General features: G+C 38.7%; 2 protein-coding genes and 1 non-coding gene across 5 annotated transcripts in view; 1 reads left to right on the forward strand and 2 right to left on the reverse strand.

Annotated features, from left to right (window-relative positions):
- Positions 1-20,791, reverse strand: part of CTNNA3 (catenin alpha 3) — a 1,910,358-nt gene that overhangs the window by 1,120,654 nt on the left and 768,913 nt on the right. The gene's annotated exons all lie outside the window — the stretch shown is intronic.
- The window catches only part of LRRTM3 (leucine rich repeat transmembrane neuronal 3), a 212,636-nt gene that overhangs the window by 29,120 nt on the left and 162,725 nt on the right, over positions 1-20,791 (forward strand). The window lies entirely within an intron of this gene.
- On the reverse strand, positions 19,645-19,717 carry TRNAW-CCA. The gene has a single exon. It is a non-coding gene; the product is annotated as a tRNA-Trp (tRNA).

Here is a 20,791-nt window from a genome sequence, read left to right on the forward strand (position 1 = left end):
CCAGGAACGACGGAGCCTGGTGGGCTGCCATCTATGGGGTCGCACGGAGTGGGACACAACTGAAGCGACTGAGCATAGCATAGCATAGCATAGTAGACCTAAAATATGTTAGCTGATTTTCTAAGAAACTATCACAACCCAGGGAGACAGTCACATGGCAAATTCAATTGCAACTTTTTGTTCTGTTTTTTTAATTTTTAAATTACTAAAGACTTTCCCACAGGGAACTGATTATTAAAGGTTTTTGTTTTGGAGTAAGGAAGCTACTGGACTAGACATCAAGAACCATGAATTCTAGCCTAAGCACTGCTATTGTCTTACAATGTAATGACGTGTAGCTTTCTCATATATATCATGGGAGTAAGAAGCTCTGATATCAGTTAGGAAAAGCAACAAGATAATAGATGTAAATATGCTTTGGAAAAAAATTCGAGCACAATAATATATATAGTATTATAAGTCTTTCCAAATTTCTCTTTGTAGAATACACGGAAAACAAAAAAGTAAACACACACACTTGTTAACCTCTGAAAAGTAAGTAACTCTTTCTAAATGTCTTTGATCTTTTGTAACCTTCTCCTGAGTGTTGTTTCACTAAAAAGATTGATTTTATTCTGTCCTGTACTATGGAAGACAGGGAAAATAAATGTTGTATATGTAAATCATCAATAAGAATAAGAAAAAAAGATTGCTTTGCAGTACCATTGTATCATGCCTCTAGATAATACCCATTAATTATTAATTATTCAATATGTATCAAGCCCATTAGGTACTATACAAATGCATAGTATATTTCCTCACAATTAATCCATAATATAAGTAAAGGGACTTCCTCAGTGGTTCAGCTGGTAAGGAACCTGCTTGCCACTGCAGGAGATGCAAGATGCAAGGGTTCAATCCCTGGGTCAGGAAGACCCCCTGGAGACAGAAAGAGCAACCCACTCCAGTACTCTTGCCTGGAAAATCCCATGGACAGAGGAGCCCGGCAGGCTACAGTCCATGGGGTCACAAAGAGTCAGACATGACTGAGCACACGTGCCACGCCATGCATGCATAAGTGGTAAAATCATGCCTCTTTTCCACATGTAGATACTGTCTCAGTAAAGTTAATCATCTTGCATAAGGTCATGTATCTAAGATGCCGGGGGACCCAGATTTTAGAAACATGTCTTCCCTGGACTTCCCTGGTGGCACAGACGGTAAAGCGTCTGGCTACAATGCAAGAGACCCTGGTTCAATCCCTGGGTTGGGAAGATCTCCTGGAGATGAAAATGGCACCCCACTCCAGTATTCTTGCCGGAAAATCCCATGGACAGAGGAGCCTGGTAGGCTACAGTCCATGGGGTCGCAAAGAGGAGGACACAACTGAGCGACTTGACTTCACTTCAGATACCATTTCAGTAAAGTTAATCATCTTGCATAAGGACATGTATCTAAGAAGCTGGGGGACCCAGATTTTAGAAACACGTCTGGCTTCAAATCCCATGTTCATTCCAGAACTCCTTACTGCCTCTTATAAAACCTGACATGGAGTCATTGATGAATAAATGAATGGATATATAAATGACTAGATGGATGGATGGATCGATGGACAATCAACTGACCTCTGGAAATTATGATTTAAAAGAGCAAGACTTTGGCAGCTTGGCTGACTCTGTCACAAGCTGGAGTTTAGTTTCTGTTACTCTTCCCCTTCTGCAATTTGAAAACCACAGATTACAGCACTTCCTTAGCTACTGATATGAGCATCACCTATTCTCCTATTATGGCTCCTATTGTTTATGATAAAAGCCTTCATCATACTACTGATGATGAAGAATTTCAAATTCTTGAAATCAATGGTGCTTCGCCTCCATCACTGAGATCTGACTGAAGGCTCTCTCTCTAGCAAAACTACAACACGACATTTTCTATTTGCTCAGGCAAAGGTTGATTATTCTGGTCATAGGGCAGTACCCTGCAGAAAAGGGGTTCTCAGGTCTAACTTGAGAACATGCCGAAGAATTTTACAGAAACTTCCAAAAATAGAAAGAATACTGTATAAGACTAGAGTCATGGCATATGGTTTTACATTTTACATACTTAACAAACATGCTTGATGACTGGAGGAAGAGACACTTTCTCACTTGGCCTTTTGTACTTCCTGCATGTGGCAGGCTGCATCTGCCCAAAGAACCTCCATTTTCCTAATATATATAAGAGCAATGTGTAGGCCAGTGGCCATCTTGTACAACCAGTGATAGGATGGCCAGTCCTAAAGTGTGATAATACTAGGTACACGGAGTAGACAGGATTTAGTAGGATTAGCACTGTATGTTTTTATAATTTCAAGTAAGGCTCCAAGAAAGCATATTCACTTATTCATTCATTCAATAATATGTACGTGTTTAGGGTGGGGTGGTAGGTGTGTGGAAGGTGACTAGGCAATATATACATACTATAGTTTGAATGATCAGTGATATAGTCAGACTCATGAAGAATGACAATATGAAGTGATTAGTACCATGACACAGGTTTATATGGAACAGAGGGCCAGCAGCATCACTCTCACCTGGGAACTTTAGCTTACTAAATCAAGAAATTCTTGATTAGTATGGAACTAATCAAGAATTAGTCAGTCTATGGGCTAGTCTGGAACTCTGTGTTTTAATAAGCTAAACCCACCAGGCAATTTCAAAGCCTGCCAAGGTTTGAGAACCACTGGGAGAGAGTGTTTTAGAAGCAGAGTGGGGGTCTTCCCAGTGGGGGTGATAGTTAAATTGAGTCTTAAAGAATGAGTAGGCACTGCTTGCTGTCTTGTTAGTGGTATGGACCCCATAAAACCAGTTGATATCCAGATCTAACTAAATCTCCAGATTTAGTACCTCTTGGCTTGCAGATTTTGGGCTGAGAATCTTTGCAAATCATCCAGGCAATAAACAACAATTACATTATTCTCACTTTGCAGTATGCTGGTAAGAGTTGTCAGTTTCCCTCCAGTGAAACATTCTCTGCAAAAAGTCAACAGTCAAGGCATAGCGCTGTCATTTCAGAGTGAAATTAATGCTTCTTATCATTTTTCCTGTTACTCCCATGTAAGAACAAATTTCAGCACCCAGGCTGTTTTTAAAATAGATGCATCTGTATTTTTCCAAAGTGGGTGTTTAATTGCTTTGACTGAATTCAGCCATGATAAATCACACTCCAAAAGCCTGAAAACTGATCTAGCGAGAGGCTGAACAGTACCACTTACCTGTTTACCTCTTACAGGGTATGGGATATTTTTTTTTTTTTTTTGGGGGAATGGTATAAGTGAATGAGAGGCATCAGAAACCCCAATAGCTTTGCCTCAGAAAAAGAAATAATAAAAGTGAGGGAAAGTGGGTGATCATTAAAAAGAAGAAAGTGGGAAAAAGGCATAATGCAAGCTAGCTCTGTGGAGATGAAACTCATGATGTGTGTCAATAATACATTTCCTGAGAATATCCTAAGGAGCAACAGAGAACAAACAGGATGATGTCATCCATCAGCTTTTATGGAGACTTTGGTTTCATGTTTCATTTTATGGTAAAATACCCAACTTTATCAAGGGTCAAATACCTCCCCTCCCCATTCGAATCTGACTGCACCAAATGGATAAAAAGAAGTAAGATGTAACCTTTGATTAACATTATATCTTAAATTTGCTATTTACTCATTCATTAAGACAAAAGAATGCATTACTTCCAGAGTGGAAACAAGACACAAGCAAAAACACTTCAGAAGCAGATCCAGAAGTTTTATAGCTGTTGGTTTGACCCTGAAGGAAAGAGGTGGTGAGGTTTTTCCTCTGGGCAAGGTGGAAAGGGTATTAGAATGGGATAAGAAGACCCAGGTCCTGATTCCAGCACTAGTGTTTACCGGAGGTGTGTCTTTCTGGATTCTGGCAGGAAGTAGATGACACACTCAAAAGAGATGACTCAAGAGAGTTAATGGAGCAAACTTTTGCAAAGGTTTTGGCAGAGTATAGGGAACCATCAAAGGATGATGAGACACTCAGGGACAACAACAACAGGACTCCATTACCACCCTATGGCAGAAGGACAAGGAAAACTTAAAGTTGCCACAACTGCTGAAAGCTGTGCCTGCAGGACATGGCCACCACGACTACAGCCCCTGCCAAGTTAGACACGGAGTGAGGACAAAGGTCTGAATGTTGGCATCCTTCCGACCCCCGCCAAATTTATATGGGCTTCCTTGGTGGCTCAGCGGTAATGAATCCACTGGCAAGGCAGGAGCCACAGGAGACATGGGTTCGATCTCTGAGTCAGGAAGATCCCCTGGAGGAGGGCATGGAAACTCACTCCAGTATTCCTTTCTGGAGAAACCCATGGACAGAGAAACTGGTGGGTTACAGTCCATAGGGTTGCACAGTTTGACAGAACTGAAGTGGCTTAGCACACACACACACATATTCATAGGGTTGCACAGTTTGACAGAACTGAAGTGGCTTAGCACACACACACACACATATTCATATGTTGACATTCTAATCCCCCAAATGATGGTGTTGGGGCCTTCAAGAGACCCTCCAAGGCCATGGTTCCGTGGGATCAGGTGCGTTTTAAGAGAGACCCTAGAGAGATTCCAAGCTCCTACTAACATGTGAAGTCACAGAAGGCATGACTTATAAAACAGGAAGAGGGCCTTCCTCAGAATGATCATGCTTACTCCTTGGCCTTAAACTCCCCAGCCTCCAGAACTGTGAGGAGTACCTTTCTGTTGTTTACAAACCACCCAATCTATGGTATTTTTGTTAGACCATCCCAAACAGACAAGTCAGTGAGTTAGAGAACTAAGAATACCACCGTTCCACTCCTTCTGTTGTCTGAACGTGTCCTTGTGACCCCTATATAAGGCTAAACATAACCAGAAGCAGCGAGAGGCAGGGGTCCACTGAGACATTTCATAAAATTTAGAATCTGGGGCCTCAAGCAGCATGAAGAGGGAGGCAGCTTCAGTCTAGAGGGACAAACAGTGGTTCCTGAGCACACCAGCTATGGAATCCTGATCCTTCATCCCTGATGGTCTTCATTACTATCTTCTGTAAAACTAAGAATCTGGGCTGAAGAGTCTCCAAAGTTTATTCTATCTACTGTATCATTTGAGAAGACTGAATAAAAGAGAAATGAAGAAAATAAATGTTCTAATTGGTCCAACTGATCTATTGAAACAGGTAAATTTAGCAACTTGACTTTCACTGGTTAATAAGCCATAGGCCTTTTTTCCTACACCTGCTCTCTTGCAAGTAAAACTGTCTGTGCCTCAAGGTTATTTAGAAAGCTATTAATAGAAAGCAGATTTAAACCCAGTCTCTAAAAGGCTTAACTTTGTGCACGATAGTTCTGCCCTTATAGAAAGAATTGAAAAGCTTTTTTAAAAAAAATCGCATATAGCTCAGATTATTAGCTATCTCTTTGTCACAAATAGGCAGCTGGGTTCAGAATTTGCATGTTTCCCAGGCAAAAGAATTCAATAAGCAAGTAAGCGAATCCTGCCATTTTATTAAATACTTTCAGAAAACAAAAGCAAAGCAAGCTTTCACTCAGCCGGAACCAGAACATAATCCCCAGAGCCAATAAAACAAGTTAAAATTCTAGCACAAGAACCAAATTTGACAAAGAAACCCCCTCTGTCCTTTTACCCCTGGGGAAGCTACCCTAATTGTGATTCTTACACTCTTACTTTTTGAGATTCTCCAAACATGAGTGCTCAAACAAAGGTAAAGGAAATTAAGACAGGGAGAGTGAGGATTTAAGGCTTAAAATGCACTTTAGAGATGTATTAGTGAAGAAGTGAGAGGTTCTTGAAAGCACCCTTTATAGACTAGATATAATTTAACTTGTCCAAGTAGTTATACTTCTGTTTAGGGTAAGAAAATATACTACAAATGAATGATTTCTTCCCTACAGCCTTTCAACAGACCCTTCTCTCTTAAGTACACACAGCACTACTGCAAAGGCCCTGCTGAGCACTGGTGTCCACAGGGTAAAAGTTGAAAAAATTATAGTTGCCATGGTCATCCTGCTGCTACTACATCCACAGACTCTGGGCAAAGGCCTACAGCAGAAGTTGGCTCAGTGTCTCAATGCAGCGGATCCATCTTTCTGACAAACTTTTATTCTTTTCTCTATAGAATTTCATTTTTCCAAATATTCAGCAATAATGGTGGCATTTTCAGAGAAAACTTACAGAGCATCCAGCCTGGATGGATACTTAGGGAACTCTCTAATGAGAAGCCAAGAGAGCATTTCTATTTTTATTCCTATTTTCAATCCTCATGCTAAAGGGAGATAATGAAATCTTTCTTAAATTCATTTATTTTATTCAGAGGAGTCAGGAATATTCTTTCCACTTTCAGGACAACTGAATCAGGAGAATGAAAAGTATAGAAAGATTGAAAATCTAGTCCCCTGAGTTCTAAGAATTTTGCCCCTGGTTGTTTGCAAGAATATTGGAAAGGGACTTAATCTCTCTGAATCACCTAGAAAATAGGAGATGATTTCTGCAGATACTTCCAGTTTTAACAGTCTATGACCTTATTCATCCCAATGCCCTCCATTCCATGTCTTCTAATCTCAATGTAAATGAACTTACTTCGCCCTCATTCTCTCTCATATCTTGAGCCCTTCTTAATTTCTAGGCCTATTTTTCTTTTCCTAGCTTTACTTTTCTCTCCATCCAGCCTGAAACTCAAGAGTGAGATGCTTCGCTGATATTCCCAAACTGCTACCTTTCTTGGCCCCATCTCCTACCAAAGCCATTTGGCAAGTCCCTAATATTGGATAAACTCTCCACCTCTACATTCCATTCCAAGGTTCCCAGCATGAGCTGGCATCATCTCAAGGCTAGTCTATGCTGAGTTTATCATTATTTCCTTTCCTATGTCTCATCAAGCCAGGTATAAAGGCTTCCATGAGTTGACCCTCATAGCTATTCAGAAAGCTTTTTCTTTACCTCTAGCAGACTCTCTAAATACACTCCTTGCTCTCCTCAAGCTCTCAGCCTTATCTCTGCATCTATCTTTACTTTTTAGTAAAGTGATTACAATAAAACCATTTTCATAATGAAAATATTTAAAATTTAAATATAGCAGCTCATTTTTAGTTCTATTATATTAACATAAAAAATGATCTCAAATCATCTGCAAAAATCATGGGCATTTCTACATCACTTCCCAGTCAGCTTCATTTTGATTTATAAGCCTGACTACAGTTTTCGCTGTCAGACCAGATGTTGCACAGAAAATACCAGCTAAGTCTGATTGGATTTTTCAATCTGCCTCATTCGAAAGCCTACAGCAAAACAGAAGTAGTTGTGAACTTCAGAAAGTTTTAGGGCATAGTACGAATTACTAGTTGGAATTATTGTCTCAGATAATATGTGGCATTAAAATACAATGTAATCATTCACAAATGCCTATAAGAGAAAAAAGAGAAACACAAGGCATTTAACTGAATCAAAATATTATGAACATATTCTGTCTTTGACATTCTGAAAATTATTGAAAGATACATTTCACTTTGCAAGTATCACTTCATACCACAATATTCCAAACCAAATTTTAAGGGGGAAATGTGGAATAGGATAGTGTAGGATCTGTGATTGATAGAAAACTTTAATTCCACTTGGTAGGTGCCATTGGAAAAGGGGGAGTGATAGGATAGGGATATGGGCAGTGTTGGCAAAGGGTAAAAGGAGAAGGAAAATCTAGAGAAGTATTGATAGTGACCTAATACAGGATGGGTCTTAAGTCTTTGTGCTAAGACTATTATTTAATCCCATGGACCCTCAGAACAATGTTTTTAAATGCTTTTAAAAAAGAATGAAAGATTAATTTAATTATATCGACATAGTTATCACAGTATTAGATACACAAACGTGATATAGTAACATATGTGTGACTTTATAAAATGGTCAATAGCATGATCTTGCATTAGGTCTGATAACTGCCATCATTTAAAAAAAGGAAGAACATAAACTCTCTTTAAAGTTAGCTGTAATAACTATAATATGTTATGGTAATATTGGTGATTTTCATTGGTGTCTGTCATGTCTGCTATACAGTTTGTCTCTTTAAATCACTCCAGTTTTCCGTCCCACAATTCCACTGAAACTGCTCCCCTCAAATGAAATGTATTGCTAATTCTAATGTCAATTCTCAGTTTTCATCTTACTTGACATGTCAGCAATATTGAACACAACTGATCACTTCTTTCTCTTTAACCTGCTATTGTCAGTAAATTCAAGGACAGAACTCACCACTGACTTTCTTCTTGCCTCGCTGGCTTCGCCTGTGAAGTTTCTACCAACCTCTTAATGTTGGAGTAACTCAGAAATTAATCCTTAGATCTCTTCTCTTTTGTATCTAAATTTATGTTTTTAGATATTTCACTAAGACTACTAATACAGACATATGCAGATGACTCCAAATTTATGCCTAAAGCCTGGACCTCACTGCTGAATTCTAGACTCATATATCCAATTGGCTTCTCAACGTCACCTCTTAAAGGAGTAACAGACATCTCAAACTTAACATATGTAAAACCATGATCCTGATCTCCCCACTAAACTTATTCATCCCTTAATATTCTCAGCCCAGTTAATTGACATGCTCAGGTCTTTGAAGTCATCCTTCAGGCTTCTCCATTCCTTTCAAATCCACTTCGAACCCACTACCAAATCCTGTGATCAGAAGACACATTCTAAACATAACCAGAATCTGGCATCTTCCTACAACACTACTACCAGCACTCTGGCTCAAGACATGAAATTCCTGGCCTGGTTTAGCTGTAGCCACCTAATTAATTTCCACCTTCATTCCATCTGAAAATGTCAGCTAGAGTGATCTTTCAAAACATAAGTCATAGTATGTCCTTTTTTGTCCAAAACCCTCTAACAGCTTCCCCGTTTCCTTCAGTGTGAACAGCAAGGCCTCAACACCCTACAGCACTGAGGTGTATCTTCTTTCTGACCTCATGGCTTACAGCTCCTGGCCCGTTACACACAGGCACATTCTTCAGGGCCTCTTACTTGTTCCCCGTGGCTGCAACAGTCTCCCCTTCAGACGTCCACGTGGCTTACTTCCTAATTTCTGCCAGGTCTTTACTCAAATGTCCCCTCGGTAAGGCCTTCATGATCCCTTCTACTTAAAACTGTTTTACTTTTATCTTTGTTTTATCGTTCTCCAGAGAAACTATCACCATATAATGGCATGTGTATTTTATTTGCTTGTGTCTTCCCCAATAAGGCATTCCATAACAGCAAGTAGTTTTGTCTGTTATGTTCACAGATACATCCCTAGTGTCTGGTATAAAGCATGCATCTATTAAATAGTTGTTGACTAAATGATTGAATGAAGAGATTCTTTTAATCTTATCTTCTGTGAATACTAGCACATTTATCCACTGCAGTAAGAAGCACACATAATTCTACTTGCAAAAACTGTATCATACTCTGTAAATTGCCTAAGATTGTTTTAAACATGGTGCTTGAGATGAAACAAAGCTAGTGCCTGGTATTTGCTATAGAAATATCATAAGCATTAACTAGCAACTGATGACTGTATGGGACGGTGCCCTCACAAAAGGGATGCTGCTTCATGGTGTCATGGACAAACAAGAGCTTTGAGACAAACAAACATAGCTTTGAACTCCATCTCTACCACTTGTGAGCTATGTAATGTTGGGAAATAACTGACCTCTCTAAGCCTCAGTTTTTAGGCTGTCAGTAAAGAATTCCCCTGAAATGCAGGAGATCTGGGTTCGATCCCTGTGCTGGGAAGATTCCCTGGAGGAGGGCATGGCAACCCAAACCAGTATTTTTGCCTGGAGAACTCCATGGACAGAGGAGCTTTGTGGGCTGAAGTCCATGGGGTCTTAAACAGTCGGACGTGACTGAGCAACTAAGCACACAGAACTAAGCCTCAGTTATTTGTCTGTTATGTGGGAAATGTCACCAATGTGTCTCAAATGGAATTTTATATGCAAAGTGCCTGGGCATTTGAAAAAGATGCTCCTTGTTCCAGTTCTCTCTGCAGGCCTATTACTTTCAAGGTGGAAGAGTAAAAAATAGAGCATTTTAAAATGCCCAAGGAAGTGTAAGAACAGGACAGGATGGGATTGGTGTCACATGAATTGCCAGCAACCTCAGGTGTTGATTAGGCTAACCCTAACCCTGACAGTTCCCACAAAAATGATGTTTAGGTCCCTTTTCAAGGCAAGGTATATATGGTGTCTAGAACATAGGTCTAAAAATAGAAGGAGGCTAAGACTATCCATGAGGAGGAGCAGGGTAAGATGGAATCATCTGAGAGGACTAGTGGCAAAGAAAAAAGGTGAAGCTGGGTAGAATTTGCACTAGAAGGCAAAGTTGCCACATTCTCAAGGATTTATTATCCAAGAAGCTTTATCTGTGTATGGATTTTTATCCACAGCAAATTCATAGGAAAAACTTTGTCACACTGTTTCATGAATTTGTAAAAAGATTCTTGTCTCTCCTTAAACAAATATGAGGTATGAGAATTCTATAATGGAGAAAAAAAAAAATGTTATCCACTTTCAGTCAATCTAGAATTCTTAGTTACTGAGATAGAAAGAGCTAGAAGCAATGTGTTTTTCATAAATCATTGAAGATTGTTTCTCATACTTTTTGTATTTTTAAAAACTGAGACACAAAGAGAGTGGGTTGGAAGAAGACAAGAAAACAAGAAAATGAATAAAATGTTCATCAGATGGTAGTAATTGCAGATCTTCATGAATTAGGGGCCAGGATTCCTTTTTCCTAGGGAGTGTACCTGCATGGGTGTTGCCTCACTTTAGAATAGACGTGACTCTTAAGAGACCTTCACCATTATGCTTATAAACCAAGTATAAGTATGTCTGTCAGGTGACTTTTGGTTCACTTCAGAGAAACTCTCATCCTTCCTTGCTGACCATCACAGGACAGAGTCACCACTTAGCCTGGAGCTTGCATTTTCTCTTCTTCCAGAAGTTCAGGATTTTTCCCTAAAGCTCTTAAGGCAACATAGGAGTAGAAAGAAGAGATGAAGAGAGAAAGCAGAAGAATGAACCATAAACCCAAACAGATCTGGGATGACTAGGCTTTCCCTTTCACAGATCAGTCAAGTTCAAATCAAATCTCAGAATTAAACCCTGCCTAATATAAAGCCTGTGCTTAGAAATATACTTAACAGAAAAAATACATTTGCAAATGATAAAAAATTAAAGCTTATTAAAATTAATAAGAGGGTGAGTTCTATGATAAAATCCCCACATTTTACCTCTTGAATTAAAACACAAGCAAATGCCCCCTTCCTCAAAATCCTTGCCTCTGTTCTGCTGGCTAGTGGTTGGTGAGTGCCAGTCGTGGGCCAGGCTCTGTTCTTTGTTCCGTGCCAGAGAGGCAGCTAGGAGTTGTGGGTGGAGGTAGGCAGTCTCCTAGATTTATACACTAGTTTTCTTTGGGTTTCATTTTAAAGCTTTTTCCCACATAATGAAACCAAACTAAATATTCCCAGGAGAGCAAAACAGCTCCCCAAATCTCTAAGCAACTTCCATGTATTGAGAAGGATTACAAGGCTATGGTTTTCCAGTAGTCATGTATGGATGTGAGAGTTGGACTGTGAAGAAACCTGAGTGCCGAAGAATTGATGCTTTTGAACTGTGGTGTTGGAGAAGATTCTTGAGAGTCCCTTGGACATCCAACCAGTCCATTCTGAAGGAGATCAGCCCTGGGATTTCTTTGGAAGGAATGATGCTAAAGCTGAAACTCCAGTACTTTGGCCACCTCATGCGAAGAGTTGACTCATTGGAAAAGACTCTAATGCTGGGAAGGACTGGGGGCAGGAGGAGAAGGGGATGACAGAGGATGAGATGGCTGGATGGCATCACCAACTCAATGGACGTGAGTTTGAGTGAACTCCAGGAGTTGGTGATGGACAGGGAGGCCTGGCGTGCAGCAATTCATGGGGTCGCAAAGAGTCAGACATGATTAAGTGACTGAATTGAATTGACTGGCTGTCCTTCCAAAGCAAAATTATTTCCTCTCTTCCATCTTCCCTTACTTCCTTGCTCTGTCAGGGAATGCATACATTTCTAAAAATACATAATATGGGGATATAAAACAGTGCTTTTCAGCTTCCATATCATTTTCTATGTTAAGTGCATATATTAATTTCATGAAGTGTGCCTTCTTACAGTTATAAAATAATTTTGGAAGAAATGTACCCTCCTGGGCTGTTTCCAAAACCAGTGGGTTGCTTTGCAGGCATTGAATAAGTCTGGGTGTGGCATCAGCTTAGCATAGTTGAGTGCAGTAAAAGCATTGTATAGCATTGTGGTCAGGACTCAAGATTGATTCCTTTATCTCTTGTACTTTGATAAATTACTCAAGATGACTGCTTGTTTGTTTCTTCATTTATAAAACTGGGACAATAATAGCTCTTATTTCACAGCACTATTGTGAAAAATAGAGAAGCTTCTGGTATATAGAAAAACTTCAATACACGTTAGTCATTTTATTCATTGGCATTAGTAAAGGAAAACGAGTTAATTATTACCAGAAACTATATAAAAATCCCCTATTTCCAGTCAAAATTTAGTAGATAAAATTCCTTTAAATCATATTTTAGCCAATTACATTAATTTTTTAAGTAAAGATAATCTTATTCCCACTTTTGATATATAAATTTTCACCATGATATAATTAATCCTTAAAGATTCTTTGTATGATGTATTATAAAATAAATTTATTTGGATTTCATTATTTTTTAAGAGAACCAACTGTCATATGATTTTTTATGATTTTTAAGGAATTACCATGCAACTGCATTAACTCAACCAAGCACAAAATGGTTTTGTAGAGAAAATTTCAGGAAATTACCTTTCAGCTTATATAAAGGAATAGCTAAAAGTAAGCTACCAGATTCAAAGAGGCTTTTTAACAGACCCAGGTGTGGATCAGTTTTAGTGTGATAAATCTAATGGAACTTATAATCTTCAGTGGGAGGGGTGGGGAAGCAGGACTTAAAATTAACAACAATAACAACAAAATGTCCTTTCCCTAATTGCTAAGAAAAGAATGAAACCACAGTAAGTTCAACATGATCATTGACTGGGGAACCATGTACTTACAACTTGCTAGGAGAAAAAGCCAATGTCATAAATCAGTGGGCACTCACGTTGCCATATCTTTGCATTACCCCACACAAAACTAGTAGTACTCCTAAGACATGTTTAGTGGTTTTTTCTTATGCTTTCCTTCATTCATCCTCTATTTCAAACTCAAAGAAATGGGATAAGGAGAACAGAAATATTTTTGTATTTTGAATGAGGCAGTCTAGCTTACATTTATATATATTGTTGCAATTGTTAAAATACAAGTTCCAAGAGGAAGAAGAAACATTGGGCATCTAACATAAAACCTGGTAAAATTTATTAGGATCAGGCAATTACTAACACTTCATTAGAATTATTGATAGTTCTGGTAATGAGGGCTTCCCTGGTGCTCAGAGGGTAAAGCGTCTGCCTGCAATTCAGGAGACCTGGGTTCGATCCCTGGGTCAGGAAGATCCCCTGGAGTAGGAAATGGCACCCCACTCCAGTACTCTTGCTTGGAAAATTCCATGGACAGAGAAGCCTGGTAGACTACAGTCCATGGGATCGCAAAAAGTCGGACACGACTGAGCAACTTCACTTTCTGGTAATGAACAACGGAGAATAGTAACAAGGGGATGAAAAAAATTAGATTCGTTGTCTAGAAGTGCAAGACTTTAAGTATGTGAACATGTACATATACACATACTTTAGCCTTATCAAGAACCATGATACTCAATTTTTTAACAATTAAAATATTGCCCATTATATAAGGCCAGATACATATAGGTAACATTTGAATAAATTACATTAAATAATTTACAAGGGCTTCCCTGGTGGCTCTGTGGTGAAGAATCTGCCTGCCAAGGGAGAAGATGGGTTTTTAGTCCCTGGGTTGGGAAGATACCCTGGAGAAGGAATTGGCAACCCACTCCAATATTCTTGCCTGGGAAATCCCATGGACAGAGAAGCCTGGCAGGCTGCAGTCTGTGGAGTCATATAAGAGTCAGACACGACTTAGCAACTGAACAACAACAATAATAAACAAACAAACAAATTGCTGCATCTGGCTAGATGAATTAACAATGGCACCTTTTCCTCAGCACTGCAGGATTTCAACCACTATTTGCATCCCCACCTCCGCACACCTTTAATCCTTACACACAGAAAATACAACCATATGTGAGGCAGAACTGTGAGGACAATTCATTAAAAATCACATTCCCTAAAAAAAGAAAAGAAAAAAAAAATCACATTCCCAGACAGAATGAGAACTGATTTTTTAAACATCATTAAGATAATAAATGGAAAATCTAAGAAGGAAGTCTTTAGAATATTTTGAGATCAACCATAAGGTAAGATGAATGTGCCAGGGATAAAAAATAATCTCTTTAGTAAATCTGAGTTATCATTAATTTTATGCAATGCTTTCAAAGAGTACTACTTAAGAAATATTAAATATAATATGTCTGGACATATGAAATCCTGATTAACATGGAATATACCCCCTTAAAAAGTTCAACTCAACAATAACAGTTAATAGATTATTAGAAAGCTGGAAGCTGTTGTACTCCTTGAATAATAATGAAATCCATGATTTAATGTATTTCAAATTTTAAGAATTCTCTATATTCTCAAATAGATTTTTTAAATAGTTATGGAATTGTTTTCCCCTTCTTTATATAAAAACATAAGTTATAGTTATAACTGAGGAAACACCCTGACCATCAAGTTCCCACTTACAGGCAATTCTTTGCCCCATGACTACCGAGGCTGAAAAATTCAATCTGTTCCTAGAAACAAATTGCCAAAAACCCACAGGACTTATTGGAATTATTCAAGATCATAGCACTATCTCCCATTGACATCAAACAAGATTAGTGTGTCACTGGCAATGGATTCTGCTATAGTTTTTTTAATTTCTACATGTTTACAAAACAAAACCAAGAGACAGACAGATTCTAGATTACAGCAGGTAAAGACTAAGGCTGTTTAAGAAAGTATATCTGAATAAATATGATAGATATGATGTATCTAAAAATATATATACATACAAACATATTTATGTTTCTTTGACATTAAAGGAAATAAACTTTTTTTAAAAGACCATAAATTTAAGCTGGAGAAAATCCACTTATAGAATACCATATATGGGGGGAAGAAACTGGATATGAATAAAGTTAATAAATCTTAAAATAAATGGAAAAAAGAGACTGGATCCAGGAAATTCTATGAAACAAAAGGATCATATGGTCAGTACCATGAACAGCACCTAACACAAAGAAGCTCCTTAATGCATATTCATATGAAGAAGAATGAATGAGTGACTATGAACTTGAATATATAGCATCATATTGAATCCAACATGTACACTTTTAATAGGTGGAGTCTAAATACATATATTTCTATTTTATTTATTTTTATTTTATTTTATTTTTAAACTTTACAATATTGTATTAGTTTTGCCAAATATCGAAATGAATCCGCCACAGGTATACCCGAGTTCCCCAACCTGAACCCTCCTCCCTCCTCCCTCCCCTACCCTCCCTCTGGGTCGTCCCAGTGCACCAGCCCCAAGCATCCAGTATCGTGCATCGAACCTGGACTGGCGACTCGTTTCATACATGATATTATACATGTTTCAATGCTATTCTCCCAAATCTCCCCACCCTCTCCCTCTCCCACAGAGTCCATAAGACTGATTTATACATCGGTGTCTCTTTTGCAGTCTCGTACACAGGGTTATTGTTACCGTCTTTCTAAATTCCATATATATGCGTTAGTATACTGTATTGGTGTTTTTCTTTCTGGCTTACTTCACTCTGTATAATAGGTTCCAGTTTCATCCATCTTATTAGAACTGATTCAAATGTATTCTTTTTAATGGCTGAGTAATACTCCATTGTGTATATGTACCGCAGCTTTCTTATCCATTCATCTGCTGATGGGCATCTAGGTTGCTTCCATGTCCTGGCTATTATAAACAGTGCTGCAATGAACATTGGGGTACACGTGTCTCTTTCCCTTCTGGTTTCCTCAGTGTATATGCCCAGCAGTGGGATTGCTGGATCATAAGGCAGTTCTATTTCCAGTTTTTTTCTGAGCTGTTTCTTTTAATATAGCATCTATTGCTCTATTTTCTGAAAGCAAAAGCAAAATTGCTCATTGCAAAATGCCTTTAAAATATCAAGAATTAATGTATTAGTCACTCAGTCATGTCTGACTCTTTGTGACCCCATGGACTGTAGCCCACAAGGCTCCTCTGTCCATGGAATTCTCCATGCAAGAATACTGGAGTGGGTTGTCATTTCCTTCTCCAGGGAATCTTTCTGACCCAGGAACTGAACCTGGGTTGTTCAGTTCAGGCAGAACGGATTGCAGGCAGATTCTTTACTGTCTTAGCTACCAGCTGCTAAGTCACTTCAGTTGTGTCCGACTCTGTGTGACCCCATAGACGGCAGCCCACCAGGCTCCCCCATCCCTAGGATTCTCCAGATAAGAACACTGGAGTGGGTTGCCATTTCCTTCTCCAATGCTTGAAAGTGAAAAGTGAAAGTGAAGTCGTTCAGTTGTGTCTGACCCTCAGCGACCCCATGGACTGCAGCCTTCCAGGCTCCTCCATCCATGGGATTTTCCAGGCAAGAGTACTAGAGTGGGGTACCATTGCCTTCTCTGCTTAGCTACCAGGGAAGCTAAGAATTAATAAGAAATGTAATGTAAACATAAAAGCAACAGAAAGATAAAACCACCAGCAAATATTTTTGTATCTATGCATAGGTATCATTTACACATATATATTTGGAACCATACAGATATCACTTTTATGTCTTCTTTTTATAACTTATTATTACACTATTGGAGAAGGAAATGGCAACTCACTCCAGTATTCTTGCCTGGGAAATCCCATGGATGGAGGAGACTGGTGGGCTATAGTCCAAGAGGCCTCAAAGAGTCGGAAATGACTGAGCAACTGAGCACACATATTGCATTATTAGCAATTTTCAAGTCACTAAAATCCTTCAAAAATATAAATTTTAATGTCTTCATATTGTTCCAGGATATTAAAATGTAATAATTGAATTATTGTGCTATTGATGTACGTTTGAATAATACATAACATAAAAATACTGGAGGGGGATTTTAAATGGCCTTGTCCATTAAACTTTTGTTCTATCTTTGATTGTTTCCTTATAATACATTTCTATATGTCAAAATGCATAGACTTAGATTTAGCATTTTTGATCCATAGTACCACATTGTTTTTCTGATAATTTGTATTATACCTACTTCCATCTAGTAGCTGTGAAAGTAATTATTTCACCACACTGGAATGTAGACATTTTAAGATCGCATTTACAGTTTCATATGTGAGTAGGAAACAGCAACCCACTTCAGTATTCTTGCCTGGAAAATCCATGGGCAGAGAAGCCTGGTAGACTATAGTCCATGGGGTCACCAAAGAGTTGAACAAAACTGAGTATACACACACACACACAGAGATCAAAATTGATATAATGCAAATTTTAATGCTGATTAGATTTAACATATTTTTCTATGTTTATTTGCTATTTGTATTTCTTTTGGCATGTCTATCTCACATTACAGGAGTGAAGCTACCTCTTGCAACTCTCATAAGGATATCTTCAATAATTCCTTAGCATGAATAACATCATGCTGCCTAAATGCTTCTACCAGAAATATCTTTCTGAAACTATATAAAAAGTTCTGAATCTCAAGGTTACCACATAAATATGAGTGAAACAATAGTGATCTACCTTAAAGATAATTGTAATAATTGTGCTCTTCCACAACACAATTATTTCACATTGTATTTTTTTTGATACTTTTTTTTAATTTTTTTAACTTTACAACATTGTATTGGTTTTGCCATACATCAACGTGAATCCGCCACAGGTATACACGTGTTCCCCATCCTGAACCCTCCTCTTCCTCCCTCCCCATACCATCCCTCTGGGTCATCCCACACAACACAATTATTACAAAATAATTTGAGACTATAAATGTTTGAAAGACAAAGCTAATTCTATATATATATATCAAATTGCAGATATGGCAACAAATTCAAAATCACTGTAAACAATAGTGAACCTCAAGGCCTCTCACGGACAGTCACATCTTTAAACACACAAAAACGACAGGTACTCTGAGTTACATGAAGTTTAAAAGCTCTGAACTAAATGGCTGTTTGGGGAGGCCTTACAAATAGCTGTGAAAAGAAGAGAAGGGAAAAACAAAGGAGAAAAGGAAAGATATAAGCATCTGAATGCAGAGTTCCAAAGAATAGCAAGGAGAGATAAGAAAGCCTTCCTCAGTGATCAATGCAAAGAAATAGAGGAAAACAACAGAATAGAAAAGGCTAGATATCTCTTCAAGAAAATTAGAGATACCAAGGGAACATTTCCTGCAAAGATGGGTTTGATAAAGGACAGAAATGGTATGGACCTAACAGAAGCAGAAAATTTTAAGAGGTGCCAAGAATACATAGAAGAACTGTACAAAAAAGATCTTCATGACCCAGATAATCACAATGGTGTGATCACTCACCTAGAGCCAACCATCCTGGAATGTGAAGTCAAGTGGGCCTTAGAAAGCATCACTATGAACAAAGCTAGTGGAGGTGATGGAATTCCAGTTGAGCTATTCCAAATCCTGGAAGATGATGCTCTAAAAGTGCTGCACTCAAAATGCCAGCAAATTTGGAAAACTCAGCAGTGGCCACAGGACTGGAAAAGGTCAGTTTTCATTCCAATCCCAAAGAAAGGCAATGCCAAAAAATGCTCAAACTACTGCACAATTGCACTCATCTCACACGCTTGTAAAGTAATGCTCAAAATTCTCCAAGCTAGGCTTCAGCAATATGTGAACCATAAACTTCCAGATGTTCAAGCTGATTTTACAAAAGGCAGAGGAACCAAAGATCAAAATTGCCAACATCTGCTGGATCATCGAAAAAGCAAGAGAGTTCCAGAAAAACATCTATTTCTGCTTTATTGACTATGCCAAAGCCTTTGACTATGTGGATCACAATAAACTGTGGAAAATTCTGAAAGAGATGGGAATACCAGACCACCTGACCTGCCTCTTGAGAAATCTATATGCAAGTCAGGAATCAACAGTTACAACTGAACATGGAACAACAGACTGGTTCCAAATAGGAAAAGGAATACATTAAGGCTGTATATTGTCACCCTGCTTATTTAACATATATGCAGAGTACATCATGAGAAACTCTGGGCTGGAAGAAGCACAAGCTAGAATCAAGATTGCCAGGAGAAATATCAATAACCTCAGCTATGCAGATGACACCACCCTTATGGCAGAAAGTGAAGAGAACTTAAAAGCCTCTTGATGAAAGTGAAAGAGGAGAGTGAAAAGTGAAGTGAAAGTGAAGTCGCTCAGTCATGTCCGACTCTTTGCAACCCTGTGGACTGTAGCCTACCAGGCTTCTCTGTCCATGGGATTCTCCAGGCAAGAATACTGGAGTGGGTTGCCATTTCCTTCTCCAGGGGATCTTCCTGACTCAGGGATTGAACCTGGGTCTTCTGCATTGGAGGCAGATGCTTTAACCTCTGAGCCACCAGGGAAGCCTGGTGAAAAAGTTGGAGAGTGAAAAAGTTGGCTTAAATCTCAACATTCAGAAAACGAAGATCATGGCATCTGGTCCCATCACTTCATGGGAAATAGATGGGGAAACAGTGGAAACAGTGTCAGACTTTATTTTGGGGGGCTCCAAAATCATTGCAGATGGTGATTGCAGCCATGAAATTAAAAGATGCTTACTCCTTGCAAGGAAAGTTATGACCAACCTAGATAGCATATTGAAAAGCAGAGACATTACGTTGCCAACAAAAGTCCATCTAGTCAAGGCTATGGTTTTTCCAGTGATCATGTATGGATGTGAGAGTTGGACTATGAAGAAAGCTGAGCACTGAAGAATTGATGCTTTTGAACTGTGGTGTTGGAGAAGACTCTTGAGAATCCCTTGGACTGCAAGGAGATCGAACCAGTTAATTCTAAAGGAGATCAATCCTGGTGTTCTTTGGAAGGACTGATGCTAAAGTTGAAACTCCAATACTTTTGCCACCTCATGCGAAGAGTTGACTCACTGGAAAAGACTCTGATGCTGGGAGGGATTGAGGGCAGGAGGAGAAGGGAACGACAGAGGATGAGATGGCTGGATGGCATCACTGACTTGATGGACATGAGTTTGGGTGAACTCTGGGATTTGGTGATGGACAGGGATTTCTGGTGTGCTGCGATTCATGGGGTCACAAAGAGTCGGACACGACTGAGCGACTGAACTGAACTGATCACAGGATCAGATGTAGTTAGATTCAAGCAACTACAAAAGTTTATGGTCTGTCAGTATGGCCACTGGGATTTCTTTACACTTCTTCTGTTGTATTTTTTGAATTTACACTTTGGTTTTATAACACCATTTCTTAGAAAAACATCCATATATTTTCTGCACATATGAATCAGCTTCTTCTCTATAAATAGCAAGTATTTAACAGCTATTATTTTCTTCTAAGATATCCATGGTAATATCATTTTTAAGTTCAGTGAGGTAACTGGTGGCCAGAAGCCAAGTGGTCTTCCTCATAACCAACAAAAGACATATATCTTTGAAAAACAAAAATAAAAGTCTTCTATTAGGG

This window comes from Bos indicus x Bos taurus, chromosome 28 (genome assembly GCF_003369695.1).
Source record: "Bos indicus x Bos taurus breed Angus x Brahman F1 hybrid chromosome 28, Bos_hybrid_MaternalHap_v2.0, whole genome shotgun sequence".
NCBI lineage: Eukaryota > Metazoa > Chordata > Mammalia > Artiodactyla > Bovidae > Bos > Bos indicus x Bos taurus.